Source organism: Polypterus senegalus, chromosome 6, assembly GCF_016835505.1.
Source record: "Polypterus senegalus isolate Bchr_013 chromosome 6, ASM1683550v1, whole genome shotgun sequence".
NCBI lineage: Eukaryota > Metazoa > Chordata > Cladistia > Polypteriformes > Polypteridae > Polypterus > Polypterus senegalus.
In genome coordinates, this window is record NC_053159.1 from 151,586,992 (window position 1) to 151,600,102 (window position 13,111).

Consider the following 13,111-nt stretch of genomic DNA (forward strand, 5'->3'; position numbering starts at 1 on the left):
GTAGACGCTGGCGCATGAGTGAGGAGGGCCCCACCCACCTCCCCACTCCTGAGTTCCCGCTTCCCCTCCCCTCAGCCTCTTTCTCGGATTTGTGCAAATAAATCGGTACCTCAACTATGATAGCTCGAGAGAAGTCACAAAATCAACCGGAATGTTCAAGCAAATTATAGAAAAAAACAGATTTAAATCCGTTAAGTAGTTCTCTCGTGAAAAGCAAACAGACATACATATAGACAGACTGACAGACGTTGGATTTTATATATATATATATATATATATATATATATATATATATATATATATATATATATATACATATAGAGAGAGAGATAATGTATTTATAATTTATTGTCTATTTTATTTTGAGTGTTTATAGTTGATATCATTTGTTAAAATCTAATGGAATTTTGATCAAGGGGTCAAGGCAGGGGGGACTGATCATCTCTGAAGAGCAATATACCAGGTATGATGTCTGAAAGAAGTGTGTATTAGGCTTAATTTGTGAATCTAACTAAAATGACTCATTTGAGTGTGAGAGAGGATGTGTGAGTGAGTTATGGGACAGACTGGCACCTTATCCAAGGCAGGGCTTCTGGTTTGTACCCAAAGATTTCAGGATTAGCTTCACTCCATTACTTATTCAGAGGACATGAATGGCTACAATCAATCAACAATAGCAGCATCTGAGGAGACATTGAAAACCTTTGCTGTCCAGAATGATCATCATTGAAAGACTAAAAGTTGCCCATGAACACCTAGACAAAAAACAGGATTCCTGGAACAAGAATGAGATTTTTGGATAAGAAAAGATAAGAAATGGAGGATTCTGGCATGGTCAAGTAAATGCCCAGATATGAATCCTATTCAGATGCTGTAGGGGGATTTGCAATAGGCTCTGCACAAGAAAACACCCCTCAAACATCTGAAAGCTATCAGAATTCTGAATTCGATGAATCTATTATTAGTCTCTAATGAAAAAAAATGTCTTCCTAATCCCCTTCAAAAGAAAACTGCTTCAGTTTTTAGAGATCACTCTTAATGTGATTAAATGCTTTGAGAGACTGGGGCTGGGATAAAATAAACTGCATATTCCAGACATTGTGGATCACCACCAGTTTGTATAGCATTACAACCAGTCCACTGAGGATCATATCTCTTGTGCTTTATGCCATCCTAGAATGCCCAGAATGCACTGTACTGTTTGTGGCAAACGGTACTTGACCATTAGTACTTACACCAGTAGACTGAGAGACAGTTTTTATCCACAGGTCACACAATGAAATATATCATGTTGGAGTCCTCATCTTTTCTTTTGTTGTCTCATCTTTTCTTTTCTTGATATTGTCAGTACTCTGTGAGACATACAAATGAGAATGTCATTTTACAATGTACACATAACAATAAACATGAACTTGAAGTTACAGGGGTGTCTGGTATGAAGTGATTATCAGGACCAAGAGCGCTAACTGATTAGCATACGACAGGGAAAAAGTCCTTAATGAGTGTGTGAAGGAAAGAAACACATTGACAGCATGTGAGGACAAAGCACTAGATGACACAGAAGGGCACTAGCTAGAGACACCATTACAGATGTGAATGAAATGTGGCTGCAGTGGACATATGTAAAGTTTTTCCAGAAAGCTAGCGAACAACCCAGCTATTGCCTGGAATGCATAAATCTAGGGAGAGCCACTGTGTATACTCACGTATAACTCAGGTCTTGAAACCCAAAAAATCGATCAGAAAATCAGACCCCAACTTATATGCCTGTTCAAAAATACAATAATAATATATATATATATATTTTTACATCTTCTTGCTTCCTCCAATCTTCCTGACACAGTGAATTTTGTTGCAGCAGCGCAGTTACCAATTTTTTTCACCATTTCAACAACTTTTAATTTAAAACCAGTTCCACGTTTTCTTCTGATCGAATGCTACATCGTAGATAAGAGATGCCCTTACGATAAAGGTGTATGAGGGTGTGAGATACAAAAAACACAAAACAGTGCAAACGTCGCTTCAGAATAGTTTGGGTATTACTGTGTGGCCACATAGGCACAATACACAGAAAAAATAGGCAGTGTGCTCTGTGGTTACTCTCTCAGGTAGGTGTTACCATATCATAATCTCTTGGACCAATAGCGTGAGTTTTCCACATTCGACTTATATAACCAACATTATAAAATATACAGTAAAATCAAGCCCCGACTTATCTGCGGGACTATATGCGGCTGTCAAGACCTCCTGACTGTTAGGTAATAAAATACGGCTAATAACAGTTGCAAAGCCAACTCTTCAATTCTAAGGGAGAGCATTATCAGTACTATCATACCTAACTGTTGGAGTATGGTGTGAAAACCTGGACCATCTGAAGGTGACTTCTAGGCAGGTGTCCCAATAACTTATTTAAGGGGTTTAAAGGTTCATCATGGCAGATGTATCACTTCAAATCACAAGAAGAGCTGCTGCATAGGCTCAGTTCTCAGGAGGCCAAAACTGTGAGTTAGGGAAAGAGGCAGACAGAGACAGATGGGAAGTGGCCATACACAGTATGTGCATACATACTGTACATATAAATGCGTGTATGTCTACTTTTATGTGCAAATATTACAACTTATTGTTAAATCAGTATGGTTAAGTGTGTGTATTTGTGTTCATATATAAACTGCTCAAAAAAATTAAAGGAACACTTTAAAAACACATCAGATCTCAATGGGAAAAAGAAATCCTCCTGGATATCTATACTGATATAGACTGGGTAATGTGTTAGGAACGAAAGGATGCCACATCGTTTGATGGAAATGAAAATGATCAACCTACAGAGCCCTGAATTCAAAGACACCCCAAAAATCAGAGTGAAAAAATTATTTTGCAGGCTAGTCCATTTTGCCAAAATTTAATTGCAGCAACTCAAAATTGTACGCAGCACTTTGTATGGCCCTTGTGTTCTTGTATACATGCCTGACAACATCGGTGCATGCTTCTAATGAGATGACAGATGGTGTTGTGGGGGATCTCCTCTCAGATCTGGACCAGGGCATCACTGAGCTCCTGGACAGTCTGAGGTGCAACCTGGTGGCATTGGATGGACCAAAACATAATGTCCCAGAGGTGTTCTATTGGATTTAGGTCAGGAAAGTGTGGTGGCCAGATAATGGTATCAATTCCTTCATCCTCCAGGAACTGCCTGCATACTCTCACCACATGAGGCCAGGAATTGTCGTGCACCAGGAGCCACTGTACCAGCATAGGGTCTGACAATGGGTCCAAGGATTTCATCCTGATACCTAATGGCAGCTAAGGTGCCTTTGTCAAGCCTGTAGCGGTCTGTGTGACCCTCCATGGATATGCCTCCCCAGACAATCATTAACCCACCACCAAACTGCTCATGCTGAATGATGTTACAGGGAGCATAATGTTCTCCATGGCTTCTCCAGACCCTTTCACTTCTGTCAGGTGCTCAGGGTGAACCTGCTCTCATCTGTAAAAAGCACAGGGCACCAGTGGTGCATCTGCCAATTCTGGTATTCTATGGCGAATGCCAATCGAGCTGCATGCTGCTGGGCAGTGAGCTCAGGGCCGCATTAGAGGACATGGGGCCCTTGGGTCACCCTCATGAAGTCTTTCTGGTTGTTTGGTCAGAGACATTCACACCAGTGGCCTGCTGGAGGTCATTTTGTAGGGCTCTGGCAGTGCTCATCCTGTTCCTCCTTGCCCAAAGGAGCAGATACTGGTCCTGCTGATGGGTTATGGACCTTCTAAGGCCCTCTCCAGCTCTCCTAGAGTAACTGCTTGTCTCCTAGAATCTCCTCCATGCCCTTGAGACTGTGCAGGAGACACAGCAAACCTTCTGGCAATGACACGTATTGATGTGCCATCCTGGAGAAGTTGGACTACCTGTGCAACCTCTGTAGGGTCCAGGTATCACCTCATGCTACCAGTAGTGACGCTGACTGTAGCCAAATGCAAAACTAGTGAAGAAACAGTCAGAAAAGATGAGGAGGGAAAAATGTCAGTGGCCTCCACCTGTTAAACCATTCCTGTTTTGGGGGTCATCTCATTGTTGCCCCTCTAGTGCATCTGTTGTTAATTTCATTAACACCACAGCAGCTGAAACTGATTAACAACCCCCTCTGCTACTTAACTGACCAGATTAATATCCCATAAGTTTCATTGACTTTATGCTATACTCTGATTAAAAAGTGTTCCTTTAATTCTTTTGAGCAGTATATAAATAAAAAAAACTTTATACTTAGTATGAAATAAAAATGTAGTAATCTTTCCACATGGAAACACTGATGACAGCATGCAGCTCATTGAGGTACAGTTAGTAAAGGTGAAATAAATCTTGTTACCAAATTACAATGAATTACTTTAGTTTACTTGTAACTTTTTAAATTTCTAGCTACCAATATATCGGGGCTATTAATTTTCTAATGCCTTAATGATTTTTTTTACAAGTTTGGTGTAAAAATAATCATCACTTTCAGACATCAGTTTAAAAGTGAAACAGCAATTATGAGTTGAAAGTGAAGACATATTTTTAACAAACTAATGAAAGATGGTCTAAAGAATTTTACATAAAATGCCATATTAACCATGATGGCTCATTTGAAATTAGATTCTGTATGCAGAAGTGGCCTGATTTTTCACCCAGCCTTTTACATTTCCAACTTTTCAGTGAACTTACAAAATGTCACAGCTGTCATCCTCTGTCACAGCAATGGTAGCCTTACCTGCCATCTCTAATATGATAATCAAAATCTTCATTGCATAATCAGGAAGCTGTTGTAGAAAGACATTAGTGAAAAATGAGAAGGATCAGCCCCCTATCCATCATTTGCAATATGGCACAAGTATTAGTAATATCGGCTAACTTGTCAGTCCATCAAGCTACCTTTTACTCAAATTCATCAATATCTCCAAGAAAAACTGCTGTAATATGTGGACAAACCCCAGTTAATAAAAATATTACTTTATAATGGTAAAATTAATTATGGTTTATCAAGTATAGTGTACATTACTGCTATATAATTTAAATTCTGTTAGTATGCTAAAGGGCTGAACTTCTACAGCAGCACACTTAACTAGCCAATTTAACTTTTTTCTTTTTGTGAAGAAGTCTTATTTAGATCATTTTAGTATTTGACTTGATAATAATTTTAAACAGGTTGTCAACTCTAATAATAAAACATAATTACAGTAAAATATAAAATTAATTGTATCTTCTGTTAGTTTATTTGATTTTGAATGCATAATGTGTCTGAATCCCCCAGAAAGGCAACAACTGAAAGAAACCCTTAAATGTTAACCACTTTATTTTCTAAAATATCTAATGCAAGGGTACACTAAATATCCATCCATCCATCCATTATCCAACCCACTATATCCTAAACACAGGGGCACGGGGGTCTGCTGGAGCCAATCTCAGCCAACACAGGGCGCAAGGCAAGAACAAATCCCGGGCAGGGCGCCAGCCCACTGCAGGGCACTAAACAGGAAAACAAAATATTTTGTATTATTGGCTACTTGTTTAAAATTTTTTCCATCATGTTAAACAAAAACAGACTAAAAACCAAGGTACAAACCATTGTCAAACCACTTTACAGATTACTTTGGAACTACAGTACTTTTATTCCTATAAATCAACCAGATTAATTAGTGTTGTTTATTAATTTTAAAAGGATAATTGCTTTTTACAATAAAGAACAAATCAAATGACAGGAATAATAATAGATGTCTGCAAAATCAGCCAAGCAAAGACTCAATTAATTTATGGCATTTGGACTTAAAGACCTTCATTAAGCAATGACCTAGCTTGCAAAGTTAGTAAAGGTGTAACCTACTTATTAAATTAAAACTTGTATCATTCATCCATCCATCCATCCATCTTCATTGCGTATTTTTTCAGCATATTCAGGCAGGGACTCAGAGGCTACTTCAGCAGCAACTCACACAAGACAAGAATCAACCTTGGATTGGAAAGAAGTCCAAATGTACTGGCAGATGCAATCGGCTGTACTGTGATGTTTAAAATCTAGCTGCATGTTACTGTTTTGAGAAAAACAGAGTAGTCAGGGTGAAGCAACAGCCCTAGAGATTACATGGATTCATCACTTGGCTGTGCATGCTCATACCATGTCTTCTTATTTGCTGATCATTTTAGTAGCATGTTCATATGCACCTTGTCTCAAAGTTAAATCATAGTTCAAATGCTTTGAGGAATGCTACACAACCCATTACTGTCATGAAAAGGCTGAGTTCTAAAACACTTCCAATGTTGTCCACTAGAGGGGAAAAACACTGTCAAAATGCCCTGACTAGATTCCCAAAGGGCCAAGGCAAATCTTGATAAAAATAAAAGGCTTATTTTCACAATAGCCTATGTGGGCACAAAGCTCCAAAGAGCACAAAGAATTTTCTGAAAGGCACGAGGGAACACAGAAAACAGTCTCAATACACTATCCAAAATTATAGTCGAGATGGAGCAGAGGTTCAAAAAATCAGTTGCACGGTCCCAATACACAAACCCAAAGACAGAGTTGAGAAACACAGCACAGGTTCGATATCCAGGAAATCAAAAGGCAACAACAAAGACACGGATACAAGAACTTTCCATTCCAATGCGTTCAATGAACCGCCAGGAATTATTGGAGGACCTCCCTTGCACAGAATGGAGGACCATTCCTGGTGGTAATTGGCAGGTGGCCCCGCCCCTTGGGGAGCCACCAACAAAACACAAGGGATTTAACAAAGGCCATTCCCCTTTACCTACCAACACATAGAAAAACAGATACAATAAATAAAATATAAAAACATTAATATGAATAAATGGTATAAAATTAAACAAAACAAACAAGGGACACAACCACAATTCTGGGTTAACCATGACAATTATATTATGCTTTGTCATTTGGTTTTAATTATATATTTTTATTTTTTTGTGTGTGTGTGTTAATAATTTTTAAATCTAATTCACTCTATATTTGTGTATGCCCAAAATGAATTGTATACATGCCCAAAAGTGAGTGTACTCTAATACTTAACACTTGTGTCTCACCTCTCACTTGCCATTTCCAGGCAGTAACTCTGGAATCTTATAAGATTACTAGCTATGATACTTGTCAAAGGCAGGTAATAGCAAATATTTTAAAATTATTCTATCTGTTGCCCTATTTGTACTTTCAGTGCCTTTCCTCTGTATTCACATGTCTGAACGTCTCTTCACCTGAACTCCTTCTCTTGAGCGCCTTTCTATAAGGCCTGCCTCTCAGACTCTGACTTCATTTTCAAGGGGTTACTTTGAAAGCTTAGGTCTCAGCATACACCTTTACTCCTCCTAAATTTATTTATTTGTCCACCCGAGCCAGAGTGTTTATGGTTTTCCCTCTCCATTAAAGGGCATATTTGTATTTCTGGAATATTTATCGGTATGTTTGAGCTAAGTAATTCTGAGCCCCATTCTTGGCCTGTGCAGGTCTAGAAGCCTGCGCTGTGAGTTGGAGATCAGGCTGCCTGTGGTGAAGCCTGTCTTCATGCTCCAGACCAAGGGAGGATTTTGAAGCCTGCACCCCATTTTGCCATTTTGTGTGCAGTAACTCACAGCAGGAACCATTGTTTTACAATACAATACAATTTATTTTTGTATAGCCCAAAATCACACAAGGAGTGCCGCAATGGGTTTTAACAGGCCCTGCCTCTTGACAGGCCCCCATCCTTGACTCTCTAAGAAGACAAGGAAAAACTCCCAAAAAAACCCCAGTAGGGAAAAAAATGCAAGAAACCTCGGGAAAGGCAATTCAAAAAGAGACCCCTTTCCAGGTAGGTTGGGCGTGCAGTGGGTGTGAAAAAGAAGGGGGTCAATACAATACAATACAACGCCACCTCACACAGTGACCGAGCTGCAGGCTATGGACGTATATATGTACGTAAGTAGGATTCAGTTAGTGTTGGGAACCCGCATACAAAATTTCTTGAAGATGGGCCCATAAGTAACAAAGACTGTTGGAAAGTTCAATATGGCGGCCAAACAGTGGTGTCATACCACCGAAATAAGTATGTACATTGGTTTCGGTTAGCGCAGGGAAGCCACCTACCAAATTAAGTGAAGATGGGGCCATAAATAAGAAAGTTTAACATGGCGATCATTGTTGACTGTTATGACCGTTACGCGTAGAATTTTAAAATGAAACCTGCTTAACTTTTGTAAGTAAGCTGTAAGGAATGAGCCTGCCAAATTTCAGCCTTCTACCTACATGGGAAGTTGGAGAATTAGTGACGTTGAAAAGTTCAATATGGCGGCCGACAGTGATGTCATACCACCGAAATAAGTATGTACATTGGTTTTGGTTAGCGCAGGGAAGCCGCCTACCAAATTTCGTGAAGATGGGGCCATAAATAAGAAAGTTCAACATGGCGGACGTTGTCAACCGTTATGCGTAGAATTTCGAAATGAAACCTGCTTAACTTTTGTAAGTAAGCTGTAAGGAATGAGCCTGCCACATTTCAGCCTTCTACCTACACGGGAAGTTGGACAATTAGTGACATTGGAAAGTTCAATATGGCGGCCGACAGTGGCGTCATACCACCGAAATAAGTACGCACATCGGTTTCGGTTAGTGCAGGGAAGCCGCCTACCAAATTTTGTGAAGATGGGGTCAGTCTTCTACCTACACGGGAAGTTGGAGAATTAATGACGTTGAAAAGTTCAATATGGCAGCCGACAGTGGCGTCATACCACTGAAATAAGTATGTATAGGGTGGGCCATTTATATGGATACACCTTAATAAAATGGGAATGGTTGGTGATATTAACTTCCTGTTTGTGGCACATTAGTATATGTGAGGGGGAAAACTTTTCAAGATGGTGACCATGGTGGCCATTTTGAAGTCGGCCATTTTGGATCCAACTTTTGTTTTTTCAATAGGAAGAGGGTCATGTGACACATCAAACTTATTGGAAATTTCACAAGAAAAACAATGGTGTGCTTGGTTTTAACATTTTAAAATGTGTTCAATGTGCTGCCCATTGTGTTGGATTGGCAACCCTCTTCTCCCACTCTTCACACACTGATAGCAACACCGCAGGAGAAATGCTAGCACAGGCTTCCAGCATCTGTAGTTTCAGATGCTGCACATCTCGTATCTTCACAGCATAGACAATTGCCTTCAGATGACTCCAAAGATAAAAGTCTAAGGGGGTCAGATCGGGAGACCTTGGGGCCATTCAACTGGCCCACTACACCAATCCACTTTCCAGGAAACTGTTCATCTAGGAATGCTCGGACCTGACACCCATAATGTGGTGGTGCACCATCTTGCTGGAAAAACTCAGGGAACATGCCAGCTTCAGTGCATAAAGAGGGAAACACATCATCATGTAGCAATTTCGCATATCCAGTGGCCTTGAGGTTTCCATTGATGAAGAATGGCCCCACTATCTTTGTACCCCATATACCACACCATACCATCAATTTTTTGTTCCAACAGTCTTGGAGGGATCTATCCAATGTGGGTTAGTGTCAGACCAATAGCGGTGGTTTTGTTTGTTAACTTCACCATTCACATAAAAGTTTGCCTCATCACTGAACAAAATCTTCTGCGTAAACTGAGGGTCCTGTTCCAATTTTTGTTTTGCCCATTCTGCAAATTCAGTGCGCCGATCTGGGTCATCCTCATTGAGATGCTGCAGTAGCTGGATTATGTAAGGGTGCCATTTGTGAGTAGCTAATATCCGCCGAAGGGATGTTCGACTAATGCGACTCTCCAGTGACATGCGGCGAGTGCTATGCTGTGGGCTCTTGCTGAATGAAGCTAGGACAGCCACTGATGTTTCTTCATTAGTGACAGTTTTCATGAGTCCACATTTTGGCAAATCCAACACTGAACCAGTTTCACGACACTTAGCAAGCAGTTTGCTAACTGTAGCATGGGAGATGGGTGGTCTCGTAGGGTGTCTTGCATTGAAATCTGCTGCAATGGCCCGGTTACTGCATTCACCAGACATCAGCACAATTTCTATCCGCTCCTCATGTGTTAACCTCTGCAACATGTCAATGGCTGTAAACAAAGAAAAACTTGTAAATAACTCATGAAAGAATAAAGTTACGTTAAAACCAAGCACACCATTTTTTTTCTTGTGAAATTCCCAATAAGTTTGATGTGTCACATGACCCTCTTCCTATTGAAAAAACAAAAGTTGGATCCAAAATGGCCGACTTCAAAATGGCCACCATGGTCACCACCCATCTTGAAAAGTTTTCCCCCCTCACATATACTAATGTGCCACAAACAGGAAGTTAATATCACCAACCATTCCCATTTTATTAAGGTGTATCCATATAAATGGCCCACCATGTACATAGGTTTTGGTTGCAGGGAAGCCGCCTACTAAATTTCGTGAAGATGGAGTCAGTCTTCTACCTACACGGGAAGTTGGAGAATTAATGACGTTGAAAAGTTCAATATGGCAGCCGACAGTGGCGTCATACCACTGAAATAAGTATGTACATCGGTTTCGGTTAGTGCAGGGAAGCCGCCTACCAAATTCCGTGAAGATCGGGCCCATAAGTAACAAAGACTGTTGGAAAGTTCAATATGGCGGCCAAACAGTGGTGTCATACCACCGAAATAAGTATGTACATTGGTTTCGGTTAGCGCAGGGAAGCCACCTACCAAATTAAGTGAAGATGGGGCCATAAATAAGAAAGTTCAACATGGCGGATGTTGTCGACCGCGATGACCGTTACGTTTAGAATTTCAAAATGAAACCTGCTTAACTTTTGCAAGTAAGCTGTAAGGAATAAGCCAGCCAAATTTCAGCCTTCTACCTACACAGGAAGTTGGAGAATTAATGATGAGTGAGTGAGTGAGTCAGTCAGTGAGGGCTTTGCCTTTTATTAGTATAGATCAGATGGAAGGTTGCTAAATTCAGCCATGAACAATGAATATGGCCCTGGTGGTCTGTAGACTAGCACTATAATTATGTTGGAATCTGTTTTAATATTTAAAATGAATGCCTCAAAGGATGTAAAGTTGCCTAGATTTTAGACATGATTTGCATTTTGTTACAATAAATTATTCTAAGTCCTCCTCCTCAACCGGGATCTCTAGATTTATGAAGGAACGAGTGTCCATCTGGTGATGCCTCAGCTAGGGGAACAGTGTCACATTTACTAAGCCAGGTTTCAGTGAGAAGACACAGATCAGATTTTGTTCTTAATACAATATCATTTAACAAAACAGCTTAAACCAGGAGAGTGAATTTTCAATAAGCAGCATTTAAAACTGCATGCTTCTTTCTGAACTGCTGATATATTTTTTGTTTTAAATTGAAGTAAATTTCTATTACAGATGCCCCTGGTGGAGGGTCTGGTTTTATCCCTTGGTCTAATTATACACCTTATTTTTTGGTTATAATTTAATTTAAGGTTTGTAACAAGACTAAATTTACTGGATGCCCCACAACAGGGATTTTGGGTAACAGCTTCAGGATAGCAACAGGTGGGATAAACAACAGCCTGTGATTTACGATCACATGACTCCGGCCTGGATGGTTTTCTGATTAGTCAACCAGGCAGTTTTGCTGCCATATTTTGGGATAATACATAAGATCCTCTCCAGTTAGGATGAAGACTTTTGAAAAATCCAGGCCTTTCCCAGAAATCATCCCAATTGTTCACAAACGCTATGCTTTTATTTGCACACCAGGTTTCTAGCCAGCAGTGAAGGGAATGCAATCTGCTATAAATCACATCCCCTCTATAGTGTTGATTATTTTGCTGTTTTAATGTGGTGGCAGTTAACAGTGTTAATGAGAGTCCTATTTTGTGTCACCGGTGCCATACTTCATTTAGCAGTGCACAAAAGCAGAAGTTTTTAGTTAAAGGTGTAATGGAATGGTATGTAACTATAAAGACCCTGTCTGCCTATTAATATGCCTGCTTGTTTAAGAAGTGCAGAACAGATGTAATTTATCATAGTCCATCTGCTTTTGTGGGTTTGTGTGTATTCATGTTTTCCCACTACATCACAAAGTCTTACATGCTGTGGTCCGGCCGGGACGCCCAGGAGGACCGGAGGAGGGCATGTGCCTCCTCCAGACCGCGAGGGGGCGTCCGCCCTGGTTATGTTGGCGGCCTCGGGTGAAGGGCTTGGAAGCCCAGCCCTGTAGGGACCCGTGGCCACCGCCAGGCGGCACCCCAGTGCCTAAATATCCCGGGAGCCCAGCACTTCTGCCACACCAGGAAGTGCTGGGGGGAAGACGACAGGGGACACCCGGACGGCTTCCGGGTGCGCAGCCGGCGGTGTGGCCATAAACGAATGCCGGAACGCAGCTGGAGCCCATCCGGGTTCCCATTTAAGGAGCTGCCTCCCTCCAGTCAGTGGTGGATGTCGGGTGGAAGAGGACAGAGCTGGAGAGAGGACGGGAGGTGGCCAAGAGAGAGGCACAGAGACTGTGTGGCCTGGACAGTTGGGGGAACGGTGCTGGAGGCACTGGGAAGTGCACTGATTTAAATATTGTAAATATTGTAAATAAAAGTGTTTGTGGGTGAACTTACGATGTCCATCTGCCTGTGTCCGGGTCCCAGTTCACAATGTCTTAAGATAAAATTCTTAGAGCAGCTTAATCCATTTCAGTATAGCAAGGGGTTATCTGTGTAAGACAGGAATTGGCCCTGGAAATGACACCAGTCTATCACAAGGTCATAATATTAAATACAGTAATATAAAGCAGAATAGCATAGTTTTGTGCATGAGTTTGTCTCTACTTCATCTTTATGTTCAATGTTGTATTGTGTTATAGTGTTTTTCCATTCTGTTTAGAATGTCTCTAAACAGCCTATCTCAGGGGCAACTTGGGAACCTGCCCTAGATGGAGCTCCAGCACATCTCTGATATAACAACAACAACATTTATTTATATAGCACATTTTCATACAAACAGTAGCTCAAAGTGCTTTACATATTAAAGAATAGAAAAATGTAAGACACAATTATAAAACAAAATAAATCAACATTAACATCGAATAAGAGTAAGGTTCAATGGCCAGGGGGGACAGAAAAAAAAAAAAAAAATCATATCATGTACTTTGAATATCAGCCCTTTG